The 12400-nt window shown below is 44.0% G+C and overlaps 1 long non-coding RNA gene across 2 annotated transcripts in view; it reads right to left on the bottom strand.

The window, feature by feature from the left end:
• Window positions 1-12400, bottom strand: part of LOC142852176 (uncharacterized) — a 31582-nt gene that overhangs the window by 9215 nt on the left and 9967 nt on the right. The window contains exon 5 of one of the 2 annotated variants that reach the window (XR_012910940.1): window positions 6362-6498. This is a non-coding gene — a long non-coding RNA (uncharacterized LOC142852176). Of the gene's footprint in view, window positions 1-6230; window positions 6499-12400 lie in introns of those variants that run through there. The other variant, XR_012910939.1, reaches the window with a different exon arrangement.

The raw sequence follows: 12400 nt of genomic DNA, 5'->3' as shown, positions 1-12400 counted from the left end.
GCCTGTGTCACCATTAAAGATCATTAGGGGACGTCTGTGGTCTGTGGTGCTGCCCAAAGCCATGTTGATGCCATGTTGATGTTGGAGGGTGTAACATGAGGGTCGGCTTGTTGGGGTTTCTGTCCTGCCTGATACCCCACAGCCAGAAAGCCCCCAAAGAAAATCACACAGAGATCTCCATAAGTTATAAAACTGATTGGCCCATTAGCTCAGGCTAATTATTAGCTCTTATAGGATGAGCAGCAGGCTATATCCCGCCACCCAGCTAGCTTAGCCCTGAAATAATTACACAGAAATGGTATTCATTTAAACACTGCCTGGCCCATTAGTTCTAACCTTTTATTGGCTAACTCTTACATATTCGTTTAACCCATCTCCATTAATGTGTATTGCCACTTGACTGTGGCTTACCCATGTGAGTCTAACCAGCGTCCATCTCGGGCAGGAGAAGCATGGCATCTGCCACACTTCCCTTCTTCCCAGAATTCTGTTCTGTCTGCTCCGCCCACCTAAGGGCTACCCTATCAAAAGGCCAAGGCAGTTTTTTTTTCAACTAATGAAAGCAACACATAGAAAGAAGAACCTCCTATACCAGGAGGGCTCTGTTGAGCTGACCCCATGTATCATGGGTGCTGGAGAACTGTCCCTGTCCCTTGATGGCTGCCACACTAGCAGTATGGCCTGGCTACTACCCAGGCCCACCCCATATCTCCCGCATCTGTGACCTTCTGGAGCACCTGAAGGGAGTCATCCTGTGGAAGCACAGCTGCAGGATCTGCAGGACTCGGGGTGGCAGTGGGATGTCCAGGAGGAATCTCGGCAAGGGGGCAGTTTTGATGGTGTAGCAGAAGCCAGAGACTTGAACCAGACCAACAGCTCATTGCAATGAACCTTTGCAAGGAAAGCTGTTTGTACAAAAGGGTACCGTGTGTGACTCGCTGCAGCTTCCAGTGCCACTGCCACAAATGAGTATGTGACAGAGACGTGGGAAAGACAGAGGAGCAAAATGATTCATGAAAGGCAGAACTGGAGAGAAGCCGCAGCTGAGAGAGAAGCAGGCTGTTGCCCAGAGGGATTGGCAAGATTTTTATTATTGTTGTTAATTTTTATTTATACTTTTTTCTGGGGATGTTACAAGGGTGGAAGCAGATATGGAAGGACTGGGAAATGAGTGGGATTTGGGTACGTGATGTGAAATTCCCAAAAGAACCGACAAAAAATATTATGTTATAAAAAAGAAAAAGAAAGAAAACGCCTCCATAAGATCCAACTGTATGCAAGCCTGTAGGGCATTTTTTAAATTAATGATTTATGTGGGTGGTCCCAGCCTGTTGTGGGTGGGGCCATCCCTGAACTGGTGGTCCTGGGTTCTATAAGAAAGTAGGCTGAGCAAGACATGAAGAGCAAATCAGTAAGCAACACTCTTCCATGGCCTCTGCATCAGCTCCTGCCTCCAGATTCCTGCCCTGCTTGAGTTCCTGCCCTGACTTCCTTCAGTGATGAACATCAAGCTGAAGAGTAAGCCAAATAAACCCTTTCCTCCCCGACTTGCTTTGCCCATGCTGTTTCATCCCAGGACAGCAACCCTAACTAAGAGAGCATGCTTTGGCTCAGTTCTTTGTCCTTTTCTAATCCAAAACCACAGCCAGGGAATGGTGACATCCACAGAGGGGATCTTTCCATCTCAAGGAAACCATGATGACCCCTATAGGTATGCCAGAGGCCCTTCTCCCAGGTGATTCTAGAGTCTGTCAGCTGACAAGTGAGACACCACCAAACCACTTCATCTCACAGTTTACTCTCTTGGCTTTAACAGAAAACCGCAAGTAATGGATTTGTATTTTTTTTCTATAGGATTTCATGTCTTCCCCCCAGAAATTGTAATTCCTATCAATAACATCATTTTCTTCTTTATAAAACTGAAAAATTGGAGACCAATAGAAAAAAAACATAAATTTTAAAATTTAGTGTTAGCATATACTTCAGTTAAAAAAGAAAACAATTCAGTGGAAATAGGAGGGGGACAGGAAGATGTAACAAGGATTAAAATACATTATCTGCATTTATGAAATTGTCAAGAGTTAATTAAAAGAAATTCCAGATGACTCTTTGTAGCTAATGGAAACATAAAGAGAAATGCCATCAGCAGAGGTAGAAACATGCATGCATACAGCATATAAATAAACCTTTGTGATACTCCGTTCTGGGCTATTGTGGAACTCTTTCATACGTCAACAGCCATTTGAGAGCAAAGCTTTGTCCTTTGGTGTTATGTGATAGATATTATACGACATCAGAAATTTTTCCTGTGTATTCAGATATATTGTCAATTTATCTTCAGTAAATATATGGGCATTCAGACAGTAACTGAGTAAAATAATATAAACATACGATTAGAATTGTAAACTCGGCGGTGGTGACGCATGCCTTTAATCCCAGCACTTGGCAGGCAGATTCTGAGTTTAATGCCAGCCTGATCTATAAGGAGAGTTCTAAGACAGCCAGGGCTACACAGAGAAACCCTTTCTAAAAAGAAAAAAGACACACTGATGGTTTGGTAATGCATCCTATCCCATTCTCCTCTAAAGTAAAATATTAACAAGTATGAGAAGTCATTTATTTAGTAACTTTTGTTCAAGATCAGCCTCAGACTTTGCGTGTAGCAGAGTATTTTATGTGTAGCTTGAGTTTTGCCACCTAGGGTATCAGAACAACGTGCACTAAAGACGCAGACAATAGAGGCAGCAACTTCTGTGCTTCTTTAGTGGCATCTGGAATGCTGTCCAGCCTTTATTCCCTGGCAGGTGTGTGCGGGTGACGAGCACAGCGCACAGCTGCCTGGATTCACACTAGCGCACCAGTCCAGATGTGAATCAGTGAAGACGTCAAATACTGCCCAATCTTGTAATTAAGATGGTGTTGACCTCAGCCTCTGAGATGCTTTCTAGGTCCTTCAGAGGCTGAAGGACCACACGTTGAGAACTGATGCCTGGGACGTGAGCTCTCGGAGAACGGTGCTGCTTTCGCTTCGTCCATCTATGAACGCCACTGTTGCTCCTCTCACAAACGATCTGCGCTAGGTAGATCCAGGGCCATGGCGACTCAATCTCATCCCGTGCGCTTTTAGAAGAGAGCAAATAAGGCCTGGGACAGCACTGTACAGTAGCAAGGATGGGACCAGAGACTAGGAACGCCCCAGGAGAGAAGAATGCTGCTGGGACTCTTGCCAGGATCCAGCCCAAGCCACTGGCATTTTTTATGGAAGTGTTCTGCATACAGGAGGCTGTTTACCACCACCCCTGTGCTCCAAAACGAAGGCCCTGCCATTTGACAACTGAAAATGTCTTGCGTGTTTTTCAGTGTCCACCAGAGGGCGCGTATTACCGCATCTCACACACGTTTGCTAACAAGCACCTTCAGAGAAGTAGTGGAATTCAATACAGAGATCAGGATTGTGGAGTTTATGGTTAGACTCCCCTATCGAATATAGGCTAATAGAACCGGCTGGCTCTGGATAAGGGTGATAAGCCGAGAACAGATAACTGCATTTCTCAGTGAAATGCTACATTTGGAGTTTCTAATCACATGACTACTCTGTGACTCATTTGTACCCCACAAAAGAGGTGACTGCTTAAGCCGTCACTGTAGAACACTGCAGCAAGTGCACATTAGAATTTGCAACTGTGCTCTGAACACGTTACTAGCAAGTAGCCTGGCTCTTCTATGAGGGATCAGCCTTAAGGTATGTTACTTATGTGTGATTCCTACCTGGCAGCTGCTGTTTGTATTTCTAAGGGTTTCCTCTATCTATATAGATTTGACATTTGCAAAGTCAATCTTGTAGTGCCCTTGCTATTTCTTAAGTTTTTTTCATTAATAGAGGCAGGTGGATCTCTATTAGTTCAAGGCCATCCTGGTCTACAGAGTTCCAGGACAACCAAGGCTACACAAAGAAGCCCTGTCTCAAAAAACCAAAGCCAAAACAAAACCAGTATGTAATTATTTTTTAAAAAACCATATTTAACTTTGTAAAGTTATACACAGTCTAGCTATAACATAATTTCTTAGTTTTTTTCTTATACATTGAGGCTGTTTCCAGTGTTTTGTTTTGATTCTTAAAGGATTTATTTCATCATCTTCATAATGGCCACCACCACCACCACCACCAGAATTGAGACAGGAGCCAACTCTATAACTGACGGCCCTAGAACTGCTAGGTCAACCAAGCTTGCCTCATGAGCACATAGTTCTGTCTGCTCCTGACCCCTGAGTTCCGAGATTAAAGGTATGTGCCACCATGCCTGGCTCAGTTTATTTTATTTTCAATTATGTGTCTGTGTCTGTGTGTAGGTATGTGTTTATGAGTGCAGGAGCCCTAGGAGGCCAGAAGAGGGCATTAGATCCCCTGGAGCTGGAGTGACAGGTTGTTGTGAGCCACCTTTTGTGCATGCTAAGATCTTGGATCCTCTGCAAGAACAGAATGCACTCGAATTCTCTTACCTGCAGAGTCACCTATTCAGTCCCTTGTTTTTGTTTTAAAAAAAAACATTTATTTGCCTTTTGGGGTAGTTTTTCCATAATTTCTTGGGTCAAAAGTCAATCTTTTTAATCATGACTTGTAATAGTATCACTCTCAGGTAAGAGGAAACAATTAGGGGCTTGTTTTCACACCTTAAAATTTTTAGTATGCACATCTACAAATACATATCTATATAACTATTTAGAAAGTGTTTGCATGTTCTACATTGTGGCATATGCCTGTAACTCCAGGATTCAATAGGCAGAATCTGAACTCGGTGTGTTCACGGCCAGCTTGGCCTGTGTCTATATAGTGATTTACAGGCCATCCACGTCTACGAATGAGATTGTCTCAAAACAAAACAAAAAACTATGGTACAAATGGGAGGCATATCAAAAAATTTTAAGCAAAGGAATGATAAGGTTCCTACAGAAGGCTCACGCTGGCTTCTTTATTCTAAAATATAAAGAGGGAATCAAGAATCTATTTCAGTATCTAAGCTAGAGATAAATAGTGGCTCGAGGCAGGGGATTGCAGTGGAAGAAGTGGAAGCAGGGGCAGGAGAGGAATGAAGGTCAGATTCCTGCTCTATTTTCACAGGAAGACAATTGACTATGGAGTATGAGAGAAGAAGACTGAAGATTAATTCCAAGTTGTGGAGACCTTCACAGTTGGAAAGTTAATGTTGACATTAATAACAGGAAAGGGGCTGGATGTGGGACAGGTTTAGAACCAGGAGTGGGGATTGGGTCTGTAGAAGGCAACACTGCTAAGTATCCACTGAATGTGAGTCCAGAGGTCTAGAGTACAGCAAAAATTTATTTGGGGTTATTAGCATATAAGTGGTCTTTACATCCAGGAGACTGTCTTACATTCCAACATGATGAACACTATGCACCAGGCATGTTCTGTGTGTTCTGTGTTACTTGTAGATTGACTCATTTAACCTTCAAAATATATTGTCAAAGCAGGGCAATTTTGTTTTTGTTTTGTTTTTCAAGTCAGGACTTCTCTGTGTAGTCCTGACTGTCTTAGAACTCATTTTATAGACCAGACTGGCCTTGAACTCAGAGAGCCGCCTGCCTCTGACTCCTGAGTGCTGGGATTAAAGGCGTGCGTCACCACTGCCTTTGGTAGTGTATAACTTTAATCCCAGCACTTGAGAGGCAGAGGTAGATAGATATCTATGAATTCAAGGTCAGCCAAGTCTATGTAAAGAGTTCCAGGTAGCCAGAACTCAAATAACCCTATCTCAAGAAAGAAAGAAAGAAAGAAAGAAAGAAAGAAAGAAAGAAAGAAAGAAAGAAAGAAAGAATCAAAACTGTTTCAAAGGTACACCTCTTTTCCAACTAACAACATATTCTAGGAATATCAGGGAGATTGAAAAATATTTTCGTTCAAACCAAGAGAGCAGGGGAGTTCATTTCTAGTTACATATCCTCTTCTTCCTTTTCTTCTCTTTTTGGTGGCACTGGCTGCTCAGTCCTAGGCCCTACACGTGCTGGGCCAACACTCTACCACTGAGATCCTTCCAGCATTGTTATTTGCTTTTGTGTGAGCCCTCCTGAAAAACAGGCACTGGGCCAGCACTAGGCTCAGCGGTAAAGCATGTGTGCAAGCCCAGCAACCTGAACTTGATCCTGTAGAAGGAGCTGCAGGCTGCGTTCCTGCTGCCCGGTTCCTGGCTGCCTAGCTAGCTTATGCCCCGAAATAACAACACACAAATTGTATTCATTTAAACACTGCTTGGCCCATTAGCTCTAGTCTCTTGCTGGCTAACTCTCATATCTTGCTTTAGCCCATATCTAATAATCTGTGTAGCACCACGAGGTGTTGTCTTACCAGGAAGATTCTAGTGTACGTCCATCTTGGGCTGGAGCTTCATCGTGTCTGGCCTGGAGAGGAGAGGCATGGTGTCTGGCTCACTTCCCTTCTTCCCAGCATTCTGTTCTGTCTACTCCATCCACCTATGTTCTGACCTATCAGGCCAAACAGTTTCTTTATTAATTAACCAATGAAAGCAACAGATAGACATATGACCTTCCCACATCATGATCCCAGTGACCTACACACTTGAAGTACATACCTGACCTCCACAGGTACCCTGGGACACATGTGTGTGCACGTACGCATAATAATAAAAATTAAAAATGTTATTTAGGAAAAGGAAGTTGTTACCACACTAAATGCAGAACTCAGTGGGATTGGTCTTAGGCCTGTGTACTACCCTTTACAGACATGCACGTGAGACAGTGAAGGACGGAAGGACCACGTGGACTACTCCTGAACGTGTCCAGAAAGAGAATTCAAACTGTCCTACTGGCACCAAGGGGTCTCAACAATAAGCTTGGGACAAAGATTCACATAAGCAGATACAGAGTGCCTTTCAGCCTCCTCTCTACTGTGGGGCGAAGATGATCCAAAAGAAGAGGGAGGAAGGAAGAATTGTCAAAATGCTTTTCCTCGCTGATCAAGCTTTGAAGGAAGGAGCTGGAAACAGCATCACCCTTATCAACGGCGCTCCTTCCAGAGTTTCACAAGAGTTCTGGTAACTCCAGTCAATCATGATTTCTTAAATAACCCCACAAGGGAAGGAAAAACAGGTGGACATCTACATAAGCGAGGTGTGACTACGTAGGCTCTCCTCTACTGCACACAGGAGCCAGTCCCAGCTGCTTGCGCCACCTCAGGACCAGAGAGCAGCAAGGCCCTCGAGTGACAGCACAGGAAAGAAAATCCAGAAAATATCCTGTTAAGGTCACTTTCATAGCATGAAAAAAAATTTTCTTTTGGGGAAGATGATGTAATGCTAAAACAAAACAAACAAACACTTAAAAGAAAGGAAAGACAGCCGTAACTAACCAAAAGTACCCTTTTAGCCTGTTTTTTTGTTTTGTTGTTTTTGAAGACAAGGTTACTCTATATTGTCCTGGCTGGAACTTGGTATGTAAGTCAGGCTGGCCTGGAACCCACAGAGATTCTCCTGTCTCTGCCTCCCAAGTTCTAGGATTAAAGACATCGAGGCCAAGCTGGGTGGTGGTGTCACACACGTCTATGAGGCCAGCCTGATCTACAAAGGGAGTTCAGGACATCCAGAACTGTTACACAGAGAAATGCTTTCTCAAAAAATCAAAAAGAAAAAAAAAGATGTGGAGGGGAGGTCACCATCCCTGCCCCTGGCTTCTCTTTAGCTATTCTTTTCTCAATAACCTTCTTTAAGTGGAAGAGGATCAAGAGAAATGGTCAGGAGGAAATTTAAATGCAAGAAATGTGAGAAATAGAAGATTTGTACTAAAAATAAAAATGGAGACATAAGAACAGCTTTGCTATTTTAATGAGTTTGATTCTGGACACAGATAAATGGCACCTTAAAATACTTAAAGAGCTTGAGTAGCAGTCATAAAATAGTGTTAATAATTTCAGGAAACATTTGTCTTTATTTTGGTTTTTCAAGACAGGGTTTCTCTGTGTAACAATTGTGGCTGTCCTGGAACTCACTCTGTAGACCAGGCTAGACTCGAACACACAGAGATCCGCCTGTGTGATCCACCTCCCTGAGCGGTGGGATTAAAGACGTGAGCCACTACCACCCAGCGTTAGGAAACATTTTATGGGCAAAATGTCAGGCTGAATTTATCAGGAATTACTGCTGTCAAAGTAACCTTACATATATTTTAAAAAATTAATAAACTCAACACCTAAAAAACCCAGCACTCAGCCAAGCTAAACTCCATGTCTTTTTCACTAGCATTATATTGAGACACTTCTATATCATTAAATATTCTTCTACACTGTAATTTTAAATACCCTCCTAGCACTTGGTTATGTGAATATATAATAAATTACTTCACCAATCCGCTGTAATCAAGTTCAAACTTTAAAGCTTTGGCTTTTAAAAATCATACTAGGATTCAGGTGTGGCCACTCTAAATAGGATGGGATTTCCTTTCCTGCAGCACTCAGATTAACCCGATTTATAGACATAGGCATGTATGTATAGAAGTGTATAGAGATAGACAGACGTGTATGTATGCAGTGGAAGTTGACACTGGATGAGGAGCAGTAGGTAGGAAGTAAGTGTGGTATACAGAGACTTAGTTTTGCAGGATCAAAAGATCTGTGGCCTGGCACAGCAGGGTCACATATACTTGTAATCACAGCACTCAGGTGGCAGGGATAGCAATATATTGAATTCAAGACCGGTTTGAACTCCATAGAAAGACACCCCACCCTGTGTTCTGGAGGGGATTCCTAGGAGTGGTTGTGCAATAATGCGTTCATGTATAAAAATTGTCTAGATAGCAGATTTTACATTAAATGTTTTTTATTGTAGTTGAAATTAATGAAAACATTTAAACCCTGTGTCAAGTGTCTGGAAACAGAAGAAGGGGTTTTGTGTTGACGTCAGGTGCCCTGATGTTTTCCTGTTGTCTTCGAGGCCTGGCGTCCCCTTGACCATGCAGGTGTTTTCAGAGGAAGAAAGGAAACAGTGGCTGGAGGCCCTTGGTGGAAAAGAAGCTGTAAGAATATCAGAGCTTTATTTCAAATCCTGGATAGCCGACTTGGCTCATTTCTAAGCTATTTTTGTTTTATAGCATTTGAGAACAGTTCTTTGCCGGAACTGGTGTTTAAACTCATCTGGAAGCCATGCAACTCTCTAGTAGATTAGCTTGGGGCAGCTGCAGAACACCCATGGCTGGGACATTGTTCGAATTCAGTTCTGACCTTCCTTAACTTTACCGTCTGATTGACTTTGCTTTGAGCCAGCAAAACTTTCAATTTCTATTTTACCAGATTTGGGGGGGGGGGGCGGGGAGATGGCAAGTACATTAAATGCTTGCCGTGTATTTTAGATGGGATAGTAAGTACATGGCAGCATTAGCGACCACTCCCCACATGGGCCTGATACTTAATATAATGGTTTTGCTTTGCAGCATCGAGTAACCTTTTAGAGACTGGGCCTCTGTATGGCTACAGTTTCAAGGAATGGACTAAAGGGTGCGACATGGGTCCCAGGGAACCTGACCTCTATTGGCACTTGGTTCCAGCACTGCCTTATTTTCTGAGTGCTGCTGGCATTTGGGGCTCAGAATCGGCAGGTCATGTACTGAGTTGGGGGTTTAGCGGAGACAACTTTAGGAAAAAAACACAGATTGACACTCGGCATACCATGTAAAGTGTTAGGATTCAGAGTAAGCAGGAAGCAACAGACGATTTTGAAGATTCAGGGTAGGGGGTGATTTGAAGATGGAAGAGGCTTCAGAACAGAGCCTCCTTAGGGGCTAACGCGGTGCTGCTTAGGCTGGCTGTGAGCCCAGCTGCAATCATGCTGTCGGAAGTACAGGGAATGAGAGGCCGCTTGGTAGTGTGTCTGAGAGTGACAGCCTAGCTGCTGTGTTCTAAAGAGACTGTTTCACCCTGTCAGAACTACCCGGAGTCACCATATCTGAGCCCGAATCAGACTCCATCTTTTTGTTTCTGACTTTTTAATTTTTGTACTTAAGTCTGGAATTCAGGGTCTCACCGTGCTGAGCAAGTGTTCTTTCGTTGGACTGTCCACGCCTCTCGTTCTGTTCATATTTAATTAGTTCTTAGAGTTTTAGCTGGAGTTTTGATGGAGGCCCAGGCAGGTGCTTCAGTGGTTGGGAGTGCTCACTGCTCTGCAGCAGAGGACCCGCAGAGGTCCCAGCACTCATGCTGAGCTGCGGATAACCGCCTGCAACTCCAGCTGCAGAGGGTCAAATGCGTCTGGCTTTCACAGGCACCGAGACTTACACACACACCCCTATACACAGATAATTAATATTTTTTAAAAGAGTTTTGAAGCCTGGTATGGTGGTACATTCCTTTAATCCCAATACTTGGGAGGCAGAGACAGGCAGATCTCTGAGTTACAGGCCAGCCTGACTTATATAAAGAGTTTTGGGACAGCTGGGGCTATAGAGAATGATCCTCTCTCCAAAATTAAAAGAGTTTTGGTAGTATTGGGATGTAGTTATGCTATTCCTTTATCCTCTGTGGTAAAGACACTTCATTAGCCGTGGTGATCTTCCCAGAAGTACTTTAGACAGTGAACTTCCGTAGCACGAATATCCATGGTTGAGTCTTTGAGATAAATGGGCTTCCAGTTTGATTTAGTCGGGAGCCCATGATCAGGTTGGCTTCCCCTACCAGACCACAGCAGAACTGTGGGAAGACTGTTCAGTGATACATTGTATGGGGACTGTAACGTGTAGCATACATTTATGGATGTTGTATGCCTTGCAAGTAGTTTGTGCTAGGACTCTGAGAAGCCGGATGACTGCCACGCTAGCGCAGATTTATTTACTTAAACATAGGCATGGATTATCTCCTACCTTTGTGAAATTCAGGAGCAGTCAGGAAACAGTGACTTAGATATCATTGGTTGGAATGCATCAGTGCCCGTAAGGTGGAGAGTTTCCCGCTTACACAGACTTGTAACAAGTTCCTTAAGGACTGCAGACTCTGTAATCTTTTTTTGTCAGTCTGGCATGCTTCTTTAGAGAGAAGCAAACCGAGAAAAGTCCTGCATGCACTGCTTCTGCATATGAGTGTACATAGTACGTCATTAGCCACGGACAGCACAGCGCCCCTGCAGTCTCGTGCAGACTCCACACAGGGCTTCCCCATACTGACTAGTTCTGACGTAAGCTGGCTGTCCTAACTTACTTCAACTCTGGCACTGCTGTCTGGAGTGTTGGTGGCAGATCTTACAAGTTGGGCATTTGCATCTAGGTCACGTCTGTTTGAGTTCTGCCAGTGACAAGTCCTGGTCTTTGCAGCACACTATGGTATAAATTGGGTGTGGTCATTGGTGAATACAACCCCAGAGCGGGCATGCTGAAGCCGTGCATAGGGCTGGGTGTGCAGTGCGGGTGGGTGGTGAAGAATGCCATGCCCCTGCAGGAGGGCCACCACCCCAGCGTGGGATGCACTCTCAGCGGGGGTGGGGCATCAAAGCTTGTTGCTCCTACAGAGTCAGGGGATGAGGCCCAATGTGAAGCTTTTTCTCCCGTGGACTGTCTAGTTCATCCTTATGCTACACAGGTTTCGTTTCCCAAGCTGCTTATTTAGCACAAATTTAGAGCTGTCCCAAAGGGCTCCTGAATAGCAAAACATTTCTGTCAGGAAGTTCCAGGCGTGAGGGAACTCTGTTCTGTAAAGCAGGGGTGGAGACCAAATGTGTATTTCATGTGCTACATTATCTAATAATAAGTTCATAAAATTGAAATTTTGCATGTTCTTCCTTGAGTTGATTTGCTGAAAGTGTTCTCTCTTTCTTTCTTTTACTAGCGCATCCATACTTGTAATAAAGCCATTTATCCATACTTGTAATAAAGCCATCATTCCAAGACCACAAGGAGGTAAGTGTTCACTTTTCCTGATGTCACCAACCCCAAGCAGTTGCTGGGGCTCAGTCTGCACCTTTTTAAAGCCCTCATTGCCCACCCGAGCGTTACTGTGAGCTCCCCTCCTGTCTTTTCGTAGTTTAGGTCTACAGTTGTGAATGGCGCTGAGAAAGCTTCTGATGGAAGCTTCAGGAGCCTGTGGAAGAGTCTGCTCCTTGGCCCTCTGCTTCCAGGCCTCCTCATCCTGCCGCTAGTCACTCAGTAGAAATGATGGAGTCCTGTAACATGGTGATGTTTGGTTGAGAGGCGCTGGGTGCTGCAAAGGTCCTAATGCTGTAGTGCACAGCAGCCATGTTCAATGAGCAAGAGAAAGGAAGAAAAATGTTAAGGTGAATGTAAGAATTACTTCAGATATTTGAAACAGTAATCCTTGGCCACAGTGAGTAATACATAATAAGAGTGGCCCCAGCTGGATGGTGAACCCCTAGTTACTGGGCAGATTTCCTTGTGT

Source organism: Microtus pennsylvanicus, chromosome 6, assembly GCF_037038515.1.
Source record: "Microtus pennsylvanicus isolate mMicPen1 chromosome 6, mMicPen1.hap1, whole genome shotgun sequence".
NCBI classification, from domain to species: Eukaryota; Metazoa; Chordata; class Mammalia; order Rodentia; family Cricetidae; genus Microtus; species Microtus pennsylvanicus.
This window is presented reverse-complemented; position numbering and strand designations above follow the sequence as displayed.